Genomic DNA, 13,321 nt, shown 5'->3' on the forward strand with positions numbered 1-13,321 from the left:
TCCCTCTCAGCAGTGACATTCCGTGTGATGACTGCTATGTTTGCTCTACCATCGTGTGTGATTTTGTCTGGTAAGAACCATCACTCCCAGCATTCTGTCTATTGGAGTTATCGGGAAAGACTTCTTTCTTTTGCTAGGTGCTTCTTTTGATTGATACCGTTATCACTTATATTCATCAATTTCACAGTGGAGTAATGTATTTGATTCGTGAAATGTGGTTAAGTGTTTGTTCTTTACAGCAGGGTCAGCTGGTTATATGGCCGCAAAGCAGATTCTCCATTCAGTGGGTTTTTAGTGGAGATGGGACACCACATACACCTTACTGAATAACGGATATTCGGAATGTGATAAACCTTCTTGTTTGGGTATTTCGTTCATTTGCTTTATAAGTTTAAAAATCTTATTCCAATGGTCACTAAAAATAAACAATGTGCTGCACAAGTTGTGGTACATGTTTCCTCCCTCTTAGCAGTGTGATTCCGTTTGATGACTGCTATGATTGCTCTACCATCGAGTGTGATTTTGTCTGATAAGCACCAGCACTCTCAACATTCTGTCTATTGCAGTTATTGGGAAAGACTTCTCTCTTTTGCTGGGTGCTTCTTTTGATTGATACCGTTATCACTTATATTCATCAATTTCACAGTGGAGTAATGTATTTGAATCGTGAAATGTGGTTAAGTGTTTGTTCTCTACAGCAGGGTAAGCTGGTTTTATGGCCACAAAGCAGATTCTCCATTCAATGGGGTTTTGGGCAGATGGGACACCATGTGCAACTTACTGAATAAGGGATGTTCGGAAAGTGATAAAGCTTCTTGTTTCGGTATCTCCTTCATTTGCTTTACATGTTTAAAAATCTTATTTCAATGGTCGCTAAAAATAATAAATGTGCTGCACAAATTGTGGTACATGTTTCTTCCCTCACAGCATGGAGATTCCGTTTGATGACTTCTATGTTTGCTCTACCATCGAGTGTGATTTTCTCTGATAAGAACCATCACTCCCAGCATTCTCTCTATTGGAGTTATCGGGAAAGACTTCTTTCTTTTGCTAGGTGCTTCTTTTGATTGATACCGTTCTGACTTATATTCATCAATTTCACAGTGGAGTAATGTATTTGAATCGTGAAATGTGGTTAAGTGTTTGTTCTCTACAGCAGGGTCAGCTGGTTGTATGGCCTCAAAGCAGATTCTGCATTCAATGGGTTTTTGGTGCAGATGGGACACCACATGCACCTTACTGAGTAACGGATGTTCGGAATTTGATAAATCTTCTTGTTTAGGTATCTACTTCATTTGCTTTATGTGTTTAAAAATCTTATTCCAATGGTCACTAAAAATAATCAATGCGCTGCACAAAATGTGGTACATGTTTCTTCCCTCTCAGCAGTGACATTCCGTGTGATGACTGCTATGTTTGCTCTACCATCGTGTGTGATTTTGTCTGGTAAGAACCATCACTCCCAGCATTCTGTCTATTGGAGTTATCGGGAAAGACTTCTTTCTTTTGCTAGGTGCTTCTTTTGATTGATACCGTTATCACTTATATTCATCAATTTCACAGTGGAGTAATGTATTTGAATCATGAAATTTCGTTAAGTGTTTGTTCTCAACAGCAGGGTGAGCTGGTTTTATGGCCACAGGGCAGATTCTCGATTCAATGGGTTTTTGGTGCAGGTGGGACACCACCTGCACCTTACTGAATAACGGATGTTCGGAATGTGATAAACCTTCTTGTTTAGGTATCTCGTTCATTTGCTTTATATGTTTAAAAATCTTATTCCAATGGTCACTAAAAATAATCAATGTGCTGCACAAGTTGTGGTACATGTTTCTTCCCTCTTAGCAGTGTGATTCTGTTTGATGACTGCTATGTTTGCTCTACCATCGAGTGCGATTTTGTCTGATAAGCACCAGCACTCTCAACATTCTGTCTATTGCAGTTATGGGGAAAGACTTCTCTCTTTTGCTGGGTGCTCCTTTTGATTGATACCGTTATCACTTATATTCATCAATTTCACAGTGGAGTAATGTGTTTGAATCGTGAAATGTGGTTAAGTGTTTGTTCTCTACAGCAGGGTCAGCTGGTTGTATGGCCACAAAGCAGATTCTCCATTCAATGGGTTTTGGTGCAGATGGGACACCACATGAATAAGGGATGTTTGAAATATGATAAATCTTCTTCTTTAGGTATCTCCTTCATTTGCTTTATATGTTTAAAAATCTTTTTCCAATGGTCACTAAAAATAATCAATGTGGTGCACAAGTTGTGGTACATGTTTCTTCCTCCTCAGCAGAGACATTCCGTTTGATGACTGCTATGTTTGCTCTACCATCGTGTGTGATTTTGTCTGATAAGAGCCATCACGCCCAGCATTCTGTCTATTGGAGTTGTTGGGAACAAAATCTTTCTTTTGCTAGGTGCTTCTTTTGATTGATACCGTTATCACTTATATTCATTAATGTCACAGTTGAGTAGTGTATTTGATTCGTGAAATGTGGTTAAGTGTTTGTTCTTTACAGCAGGGTCAGCTGGTTGTATGGCCTCAAAGCAGATTCTGCATTCAGTGGGTTTTTGTTGGAGATGGGACACCACATACACCTTACTGAATAACGGATGTTCGGAATGTGATAAAGCTTCTTGTTTAGGTATCTCCTTCATTTGCTTTACATGTTTAAAAATCTTATTTCAATGGTTGCTAAAAATAATAAATGTGCTACACAAATTGTGGTACATGTTTCTTCCCTCACAGCAGGGAGATTCCGTTTGGTGACTGCTATGTTTGTTCTACCATCGAGTGTGATTTTGTCTGATAAGAACCATCACTCCCAGCATTTTGTCTATTGCAGTTATTGGAAAAGACTTCTTTCTTTAGCTGGGTTCTTCTTTTGATTGGTATCGTTATCACTTATATTCATCAATTTCAAAGTGGAGTAATGTATTTGAATCGTGTAATGTGGTTAAGTGTTTGTTCTCTACAGCAGGGTCAGCTGGTTTTGTGGCCACAATGCAGATTCTCCATTCAATGGGTTTTTGGTGCAGATGGGACACCACATGCACCTTACTGAATAACGGAAGTTCAGAATGTGATGAAGCTTCTTGTTTAGGTATCTCCTTCATTTGCTTTACATGTTTCAAAATCTTATTCCAATGGTCACTAAAAATAATAAATGTGCTGCACAAATTGTGGTACATGTTTCTTGTCTCACAGCAGGGAGATTCTGTTTGATGACTGCTATGTTTGTTCTACCATCGTGTGTGATTTTGTCTGATAAGAGCCATCACTCCCAGCATTCTGTCTATTGGAGTTATTGGGAAAGACTTCTTTCTTTTGCTAAGTGCTTCTTTTGATTGATACCGCTCTCACTTATATTAATCAATTTCACAGTGGAGCAATGTATTTGAATCGTGAAATGTGGTTAAGTGTTGCTTCTTTACAGCAGGGTCAGCTGGTTGTATGGCCGCAAAGCAGATTCTACATTCAATGGGTTTTTGGTGCAGATGGGACTCCACATTCACCTTACTGAATAAGGGATGTTTGGAATGTGATAAATCTTCTTGTTTAGGTATCTCCTTCATTTGATTTATATGTTTAATAATCTTATTCCAATTCTCACTAAAAATAATAAATGTGCTGCACAAATTGTGGTACATGTTTCTTCCCTCTCAGCAGGGAGATTCCGTTTGATGACTTCTATGTTTGCTCTACCATCGAGTGTGATTTTGTCTCATAAGAACCATAACTCCCAATATTCTGTGTATTGGAGTTATTGGGAAAGACTTCTTTCTTTTGCTAGGTTCTTCTTTTGATTGATACCGTTATCACTTATATTCATCAATTTCACAGTGGAGTAATGTATTTGAATCGTGAAATGTGCTTAAGTGTTTGTTCTCTACAGCAGGGTCAGCTGGTTGTATGGCCACAAAGCAGATTCTCCATTCAATGGGTTTTTGGTGCAGATGGGACACCACATGAATAAGGGATGTTTGAAATATGATAAATCTTCTTCTTTAGGTATCTCCTTCATTTGCTTTATATGTTTAAAAATCTTTTTCCAATGGTCACTAAAAATAATCAATGTGGTGCACAAGTTGTGGTACATGTTTCTTCCTCCTCAGCAGAGACATTCCGTTTGATGACTGCTATGTTTGCTCTACCATCGTGTGTGATTTTGTCTGATAAGAGCCATCACTCCCAGCATTCTGTCTATTGGAGTTGTTGGGAAAAAATTCTTTCTTTTGCTAGGTGCTTCTTTTGATTGATACCGTTATCACTTATATTTATTAATGTCACAGTTGAGTAGTGTATTTGATTCGTGAAATGTGGTTAAGTGTTTGTTCTTGACAGCAGGGTCAGCTGGTTGTATGGCCTCAAAGCAGATTCTGCATTCAGTGGGTTTTTGTTGGAGATGGGACACCACATACACCTTACTGAATAACGGATGTTCGGAATGTGATAAACCTTCTTGTTTAGGTATCTCCTTCATTGGCTTTATATGTTTAAAAATCTTATTCCAATGGTCACTAGAAATAATCAGTGCGCTGTACAAAATGTGGTACATGTTTCTTCCCTCTCAGCAGTGACATTCCGTGTGATGACTGCTATGTTTGCTCTACCATCGTGTGTGATTTTGTCTGGTAAGAAGCATCAGTCCTAGCATTCTGTCTATTGGAGTTATATGGAAAGACTTCTTTCTTTTGCTAGGTGCTTCTTTTGATTGATACTGTTATCACTCATATTCATCAATTTCACAGTGGAGTAATGTATTTGAATCGTAAAATGTGGTTAAGTGTTTGTTCTCTACAGCAGGGTCAGCTGGTTTTAAGGCCACAAAGCAGATTCTCCATTCAATGGGTTTTTGGTGCAGATGGGACACCATGTGCACCTTACTGAATAACTGAAGTTCGGAATGTGATAAAGCTTCTTGTTTAGGTATCTCCTTCATTTGCTTTACATGTTTAAAAATCTTATTTCAATGGTCCCTAAAAATAATAAATGTGCTACACAAATTGTGGTACATGTTTCTTCCCCCTTCAGCTGCGACATTCCGTTTGATGACTGCTATGTTTGCTCTACCATCGTGTGTGATTTTGTCTGATAAGAGCCATCAATCCCAGCATTCTGTCTATTGGAGTTATTGGGAAAGACTTTTTCCTTTTACTAGGTGCTTCTTTTGATTGATACCGTTCTCACTTATATTCGTCAATTTCACAGTGGAGTAATGTATTTGCTTCGTGAAATATGGTTAAGTGTTTGTTCTTTACAGCAGGGTCAGCTGGTTATTTGGCCACAAAGCAGATTCTCCATTCAATGGGGTTTTGGGCAGATGGGACACCATGTGCACCTTACTGAATAACGGAAGTTCGGAATGTGATAAAGCTTCTTGTTTAGGTATCTCCTTCATTTGCTTTACATGTTCAAAAATCTTATTCCAATGGTCACTAAAAATAATAAATGTGCTGCACAAATTGTGGTAAATGTTTCTTCCCTCACAGCAGGGAGATTCTGTTTGATGACTGCTATGTTTGCTCTACCATCGTGTGTGTTTTTGTCTGGTAAGAAACATCACTCCCAGCATTCTGTCTATTGGAGTTATATGGAAAGACTTCTTTCTTTTGCTAGGTGCTTCTTTTGATTGATACTGTTATCACTTATATTCATTAATTTCACAGTGGAGTAATGTATTTGAATCATGAAATGTGGTTAAGTGTTTGTTCTCAACAGCAGGGTCAGCTGGTTTTATGGCCACAAGGCAGATTCTCCATTCAATGGGTTTTTGCTGCAGATGGGACACCACCTGCACCTTACTGAATAACGGATGTTCGGAATGTGAGAAACCTTCTCGTTTAGGTATCTCGTTCATTTGCTTTATATGTTTAAAAATCTTATTCCAATGGTCACTAAAAATAATCAATGTGCTGCACAAGTTGTGGTACATGTTTCTTCCCTCTTAGCAGTGTTATTCCGTTTGATGACTGCTATGTTTGCCCTACCATCGAGTGTGATTTTGTCTGATAATCACCAGCACTCTCAACATTCTGTCTATTGCAGTTATTGGGAAAGACTTCTCTCTTTTGCTGGGTGCTTCTTTTGATTGATACCGTTCTCACTTATATTCATCAATTTCACAGTGGAGTAATGTATTTGAATCGTGAAATTAGGTCAAGTGTTTGTTCTTTACAGCAGGGTCAGCTCGTTGTTTGGCCACAAAGCAGATTCTCCATTCAATGGGTTTTTGGTGCAGATGAGACACCATGTGCACCTTACTGAATAACGGAAGTTCGGAATGTGATAAAGCTTCTTGTTTAGGTATCTGCTTCATTTGCTTTACATGTTTAAAAATCTTATTCCAATGGTCACTAAAAATAAAAAATGTGCTGCACAAATTGTGGTACATGTTTCTTCCCTCACAGCAGGGAGATTCCGTTTGATGACTTCTATGTTTGCTCTACCATCGAGTGTGATTTTGTCTGATAAGCACCAGCACTCTCAACATTCTGTCTATTGCAGTTATTGGGAAGGACTTCTTTCTTTTGCTAGGTGCTTCTTTTGATTGATACCGTTCTGACTTATATTCATCAATTTCACAGTGGAGTAATGTATTTGAATCGTGAAATGTGGTTAAGTGTTTGTTCTCTACAGCAGGGTCAGCTGGTTGTATGGCCTCAAAGCAGATTCTGCATTCAATGCGTTTTTGGTGCAGATGGGATACCACATGCACCTTACTGAGTAACGGATGTTCGGAATTTGATAAATCTTCTTGTTTAGGTATCTACTTCATTTGCTTTATGTGTTTAAAAATCTTATTCCAATGGTCACTAAAAATAATCAATGCGCTGCACAAAATGTGGTACATGTTTCTTCCCTCTCAGCAGTGACATTCCGTGTGATGACTGCTATGTTTGCTCTACCATCGTGTGTGATTTTGTCTGGTAAGAACCATCACTCCCAGCATTCTGTCTATTGGAGTTATCGGGAAAGACTTCTTTCTTTTGCTAGGTGCTTCTTTTGATTGATACCGTTATCACTTATATTCATCAATTTCACAGTGGAGTAATGTATTTGATTCGTGAAATGTGGTTAAGTGTTTGTTCTTTACAGCAGGGTCAGCTGGTTATATGGCCGCAAAGCAGATTCTCCATTCAGTGGGTTTTTAGTGGAGATGGGACACCACATACACCTTACTGAATAACGGATATTCGGAATGTGATAAACCTTCTTGTTTGGGTATTTCGTTCATTTGCTTTATAAGTTTAAAAATCTTATTCCAATGGTCACTAAAAATAAACAATGAGCTGCACAAGTTGTGGTACATGTTTCCTCCCTCTTAGCAGTGTGATTCCGTTTGATGACTGCTATGATTGCTCTACCATCGAGTGTGATTTTGTCTGATAAGCACCAGCACTCTCAACATTCTGTCTATTGCAGTTATTGGGAAAGACTTCTCTCTTTTGCTGGGTGCTTCTTTTGATTGATACCGTTATCACTTATATTCATCAATTTCACAGTGGAGTAATGTATTTGAATCGTGAAATGTGGTTAAGTGTTTGTTCTCTACAGCAGGGTAAGCTGGTTTTATGGCCACAAAGCAGATTCTCCATTCAATGGGGTTTTGGGCAGATGGGACACCATGTGCAACTTACTGAATAAGGGATGTCCGGAAAGTGATAAAGCTTCTTGTTTCGGTATCTCCTTCATTTGCTTTACATGTTTAAAAATCTTATTTCAATGGTCGCTAAAAATAATAAATGTGCTGCACAAATTGTGGTACATGTTTCTTCCCTCACAGCATGGAGATTCCGTTTGATGACTTCTATGTTTGCTCTACCATCGAGTGTGATTTTCTCTGATAAGAACCATCACTCCCAGCATTCTCTCTATTGGAGTTATCGGGAAAGACTTCTTTCTTTTGCTAGGTGCTTCTTTTGATTGATACCGTTCTGACTTATATTCATCAATTTCACAGTGGAGTAATGTATTTGAATCGTGAAATGTGGTTAAGTGTTTGTTCTCTACAGCAGGGTCAGCTGGTTGTATGGCCTCAAAGCAGATTCTGCATTCAATGGGTTTTTGGTGCAGATGGGACACCACATGCACCTTACTGAGTAACGGATGTTCGGAATTTGATAAATCTTCTTGTTTAGGTATCTACTTCATTTGCTTTATGTGTTTAAAAATCTTATTCCTATGGTCACTAAAAATAATCAATGCGCTGCACAAAATGTGGTACATGTTTCTTCCCTCTCAGCAGTGACATTCCGTGTGATGACTGCTATGTTTGCTCTACCATCGTGTGTGAGTTTGTCTGGTAAGAACCATCACTCCCAGCATTCTGTCTATTGGAGTTATCGGGAAAGACTTCTTTCTTTTGCTAGGTGCTTCTTTTGATTGATACCGTTATCACTTATATTCATCAATTTCACAGTGGAGTAATGTATTTGAATCATGAAATGTCGTTAAGTGTTTGTTCTCAACAGCAGGGTGAGCTGGTTTTATGGCCACAGGGCAGATTCTCCATTCAATGGGTTTTTGGTGCAGGTGGGACACCACCTGCACCTTACTGAATAACGGATGTTCGGAATGTGATAAACCTTCTTGTTTAGGTATCTCGTTCATTTGCTTTATATGTTTAAAAATCTTATTCCAATGGTCACTAAAAATAATCAATGTGCTGCACAAGTTGTGGTACATGTTTCTTCCCTCTTAGCAGTGTGATTCTGTTTGATGACTGCTATGTTTGCTCTACCATCGAGTGCGATTTTGTCTGATAAGCACCAGCACTCTCAACATTCTGTCTATTGCAGTTATGGGGAAAGACTTCTCTCTTTTGCTGGGTGCTCCTTTTCATTGATACCGTTATCACTTATATTCATCAATTTCACAGTGGAGTAATGTGTTTGAATCGTGAAATGTGGTTAAGTGTTTGTTCTCTACAGCAGGGTCAGCTGGTTGTATGGCCACAAAGCAGATTCTCCATTCAATGGGTTTTGGTGCAGATGGGACACCACATGAATAAGGGATGTTTGAAATATGATAAATCTTTTTCTTTAGGTATCTCCTTCATTTGCTTTATATGTTTAAAAATCTTTTTCCAATGGTCACTAAAAATAATCAATGTGGTGCACAAGTTGTGGTACATGTTTCTTCCTCCTCAGCAGAGACATTCCGTTTGATGACTGCTATGTTTGCTCTACCATCGTGTGTGATTTTGTCTGATAAGAGCCATCACGCCCAGCATTCTGTCTATTGGAGTTGTTGGGAACAAAATCTTTCTTTTGCTAGGTGCTTCTTTTGATTGATACCGTTATCACTTATATTCATTAATGTCACAGTTGAGTAGTGTATTTGATTCGTGAAATGTGGTTAAGTGTTTGTTCTTTACAGCAGGGTCAGCTGGTTGTATGGCCTCAAAGCAGATTCTGCATTCAGTGGGTTTTTGTTGGAGATGGGACACCACATACACCTTACTGAATAACGGATGTTCGGAATGTGATAAAGCTTCTTGTTTAGGTATCTCCTTCATTTGCTTTACATGTTTAAAAATCTTATTTCAATGGTCGCTAAAAATAATAAATGTGCTACACAAATTGTGGTACATGTTTCTTCCCTCACAGCAGGGAGATTCCGTTTGGTGACTGCTATGTTTGTTCTACCATCGAGTGTGATTTTGTCTGATAAGAACCATCACTCCCAGCATTTTGTCTATTGCAGTTATTGGAAAAGACTTCTTTCTTTAGCTGGGTTCTTCTTTTGATTGGTATCATTATCACTTATATTCATCAATTTCACAGTGGAGTAATGTATTTGAATCGTGTAATGTGGTTAAGTGTTTGTTCTCTACAGCAGGGTCAGCTGGTTTTGTGGCCACAATGCAGATTCTCCATTCAATGGGTTTTTGGTGCAGATGGGACACCACATGCACCTTACTGAATAACGGAAGTTCAGAATGTGATGAAGCTTCTTGTTTAGGTATCTCCTTCATTTGCTTTACATGTTTCAAAATCTTATTCCAATGGTCACTAAAAATAATAAATGTGCTGCACAAATTGTGGTACATGTTTCTTGTCTCACAGCAGGGAGATTCTGTTTGATGACTGCTATGTTTGTTCTAACATCGTGTGTGATTTTGTCTGATAAGAGCCATCACTCCCAGCATTCTGTCGATTGGAGTTATTGGGAAAGACTTCTTTCTTTTGCTAAGTGCTTCTTTTGATTGATACCGCTCTCACTTATATTCATCAATTTCACAGTGGAGTAATGTATTTGAATCGTGAAATGTGCTTAAGTGTTTGTTCTCTACAGCAGGGTCTGCTGTTTGTATGGCCTCAAAGCAGATTCTGCATTGAGTGGGTTTTTGTTGGAGATGGGACACCACATACACCTTACTGAATAACGGATGTTCGGAATGTGATAAACCTTCTTGTTTAGGTATCTCCTTCATTGGCTTTATATGTTTAAAAATCTTATTCCAATGGTCACTAGAAATAATCAGTGCGCTGTACAAAATGTGGTACATGTTTCTTCCCTCTCAGCAGTGACATTCCGTGTGATGACTGCTATGTTTGCTCTACCATCGTGTGTGATTTTGTCTGGTAAGAAGCATCAGTCCTAGCATTCTGTCTATTGGAGTTATATGGAAAGACTTCTTTCTTTTGCTAGGTGCTTCTTTTGATAGATACTGTTATCACTCATATTCATCAATTTCACAGTGGAGTAATGTATTTGAATCGTAAAATGTGGTTAAGTGTTTGTTCTCTACAGCAGGGTCAGCTGGTTTTAAGGCCACAAAGCAGATTCTCCATTCAATGGGTTTTTGGTGCAGATGGGACACCATGTGCACCTTACTGAATAACTGAAGTTCGGAATGTGATAAAGCTTCTTGTTTAGGTATCTCCTTCATTTGCTTTACATGTTTAAAAATCTTATTTCAATGGTCGCTAAAAATAATAAATGTGCTACACAAATTGTGGTACATGTTTCTTCCCTCACAGCAGGGAGATTCCGTTTGATGACTGCTATGTTTGTTCTACCATCGAGTGTGATTTTGTCTGATAAGAACCATCACTCCCAGCATTTTGTCTATTGCAGTTATTGGAAAAGACTTCTTTCTTTAGCTGGGTTCCTCTTGTGATTGGTACCGTTATCACTTATATTCATCAATTTCACAGTGGAGTAATGTATTTGAATCGTGAAATGTGGTTAAGTGTTTGTTCTCTACAGCAGGGTCAGCTGGTTTTGTGGCCACAATGCAGATTCTCCATTCAATGGGTTTTTGGTGCAGATGGGACACCACATGCACCTTACTGAATAACGGAAGTTCAGAATGTGATAAAGCTTCTTGTTTAGGTATCTCCTTCATTTCCTTTACATGTTTCAAAATCTTATTCCAATGGTCACTAAAAATAATAAATGTGCTGCACAAATTGTGGTACATGATTCTTCCCTCACAGCAGGGAGATTCTGTTTGATGACTGCTATGTTTGTTCTACCATCGAATGTGATATTGTCTGATAAGAACCATCACTCCCAGCATTCTGTCTATTGGAGTTGTTGGGATAAAGTTCTTTCTTTTGCTAGGTGCTTCTTTTGATTGATACCGTTATCACTTATACTCATCAATTTCACAGTGGAGTAATGTATTTGAATCGTGAAATGTGGTTAACTGTTTGTTCTCTACAGCAGGGTCAGCTGGTTGTATGGCCACAAAGCACATTCTCCATTCAATGGGTTTTTGGTGCAGATGGGACACCACATGAATAAGGGATGTTTGAAATATGATAAATCTTCTTCTTTAGGTATCTCCTTCATTTGCTTTATATGTTTAAAAATCTTTTTCCAATGGTCACTAAAAATAATCAATGCGGTGCACAAGTTGTGGTACATGTTTCTTCCCCCTCAGCTGAGACATTCCGTTTGATGACTGCTATGTTTGCTCTACCATCGTGTGTGATTTTGTCTGATAAGAGCCATCACTCCCAGCATTCTGTCTATTGGAGTTATTGGGAAAGACTTCTTCCTTTTGCTAGGTGCTTCTTTTGATTGATACCGTTCTCACTTATATTCGTCAATTTCACAGTGGAGTAATGTATTTGAATCGTGAAGTGTGGTTAAGTGTGTGTTCTTTTCAGCAGGGTCAGCTGGTTGTTTGGCCACAAAGCAGATTCTCCATTCAATGGGTTTTTGGTGCAGATTGGACACCACATGCACCTTACTGAATAATGGATGTTCGGAATGTGATAAATCTTCTTGTTTAGATATCTCCTTCATTTGCTTTATATGTTTAATAATCTTATTCCAATCGTCACTAAAAATAATAAATGTGCTGCACATATTGTGGTACATGTTTCTTCCCTCTCAGCAGGGAGATTCCGTTTGATGACTTCTATGTTTGCTCTACCATCGAGTGTGATTTTCTCTGATAAGAACCATCACTCCCAGCATTCTGTCTATTGGAGTTATTGGGAAGGACTTCTGTCTTTTGGTAGGTACTTTATTTGATTGATACCGTTATCACTTATATTCATCAATTTCACAGTGGAGTAATGTATTTGAATCGTGAAATGTGGTTAAGTGTTTGTTCTCTACAGCAGGGTCAGCTGGTTTTAAGGCCACAAAGCAGATTCTCAATTCAATGGGTTTTTGGTGCAGATGGGACACCATGTGCACCTTACTGAATAACGGAAGTTCGGAATGTGATAAAGCTTCTTGTTTAGGTATCTCCTTCATTTGCTTTACATGTTTAAATATCTTATTCCAATGGTCACTAAAAATAATAAATGTGCTGCACAAATTGTGGTAAATGTTTCTTCCCTCACAGCAGGGAGATGCTGTTTGATGACTGCTATGTTTGTTCTACCATCGAGTGTGATTTTGTCTGATAAGAACCATCACTCCCAGCATTCTGTCTATTCGAGTTGTTGGGAAAAAATTCTTTCTTTTGCTAGGTGCTTCTTTTGATTGATACCGTTATCACTTATACTCATCAATTACACAGTGGAGTAATGTATTTGAATCGTGAAATGTGGTTAAGTGTTTGTTCTTTAGAGCAGGGTCAGCTGGTTGTATGGCCTCAAAGCAGGTTCTGCATTCAATGGGTTTTTTGTTGGAGATGGGACACCACATACACTTTACTGAATAACGGATGTTCGGAATTTGATAAATCTTCTTGTTTAGGTATCTCCTTCATTTGCTTTATATGTTTAATACTCTTATTCCAATGGTCACTAAAAATAATCAATGTGGTGCACAAGTTGTGGTACATGTTTCTTCCTCCTCAGCAGAGACATTCCGTTTGATGACTGCTATGTTTGCTCTACCATC

Source organism: Schistocerca nitens, chromosome 12 (assembly GCF_023898315.1).
Source record: "Schistocerca nitens isolate TAMUIC-IGC-003100 chromosome 12, iqSchNite1.1, whole genome shotgun sequence".
Taxonomy (NCBI): Eukaryota; Metazoa; Arthropoda; class Insecta; order Orthoptera; family Acrididae; genus Schistocerca; species Schistocerca nitens.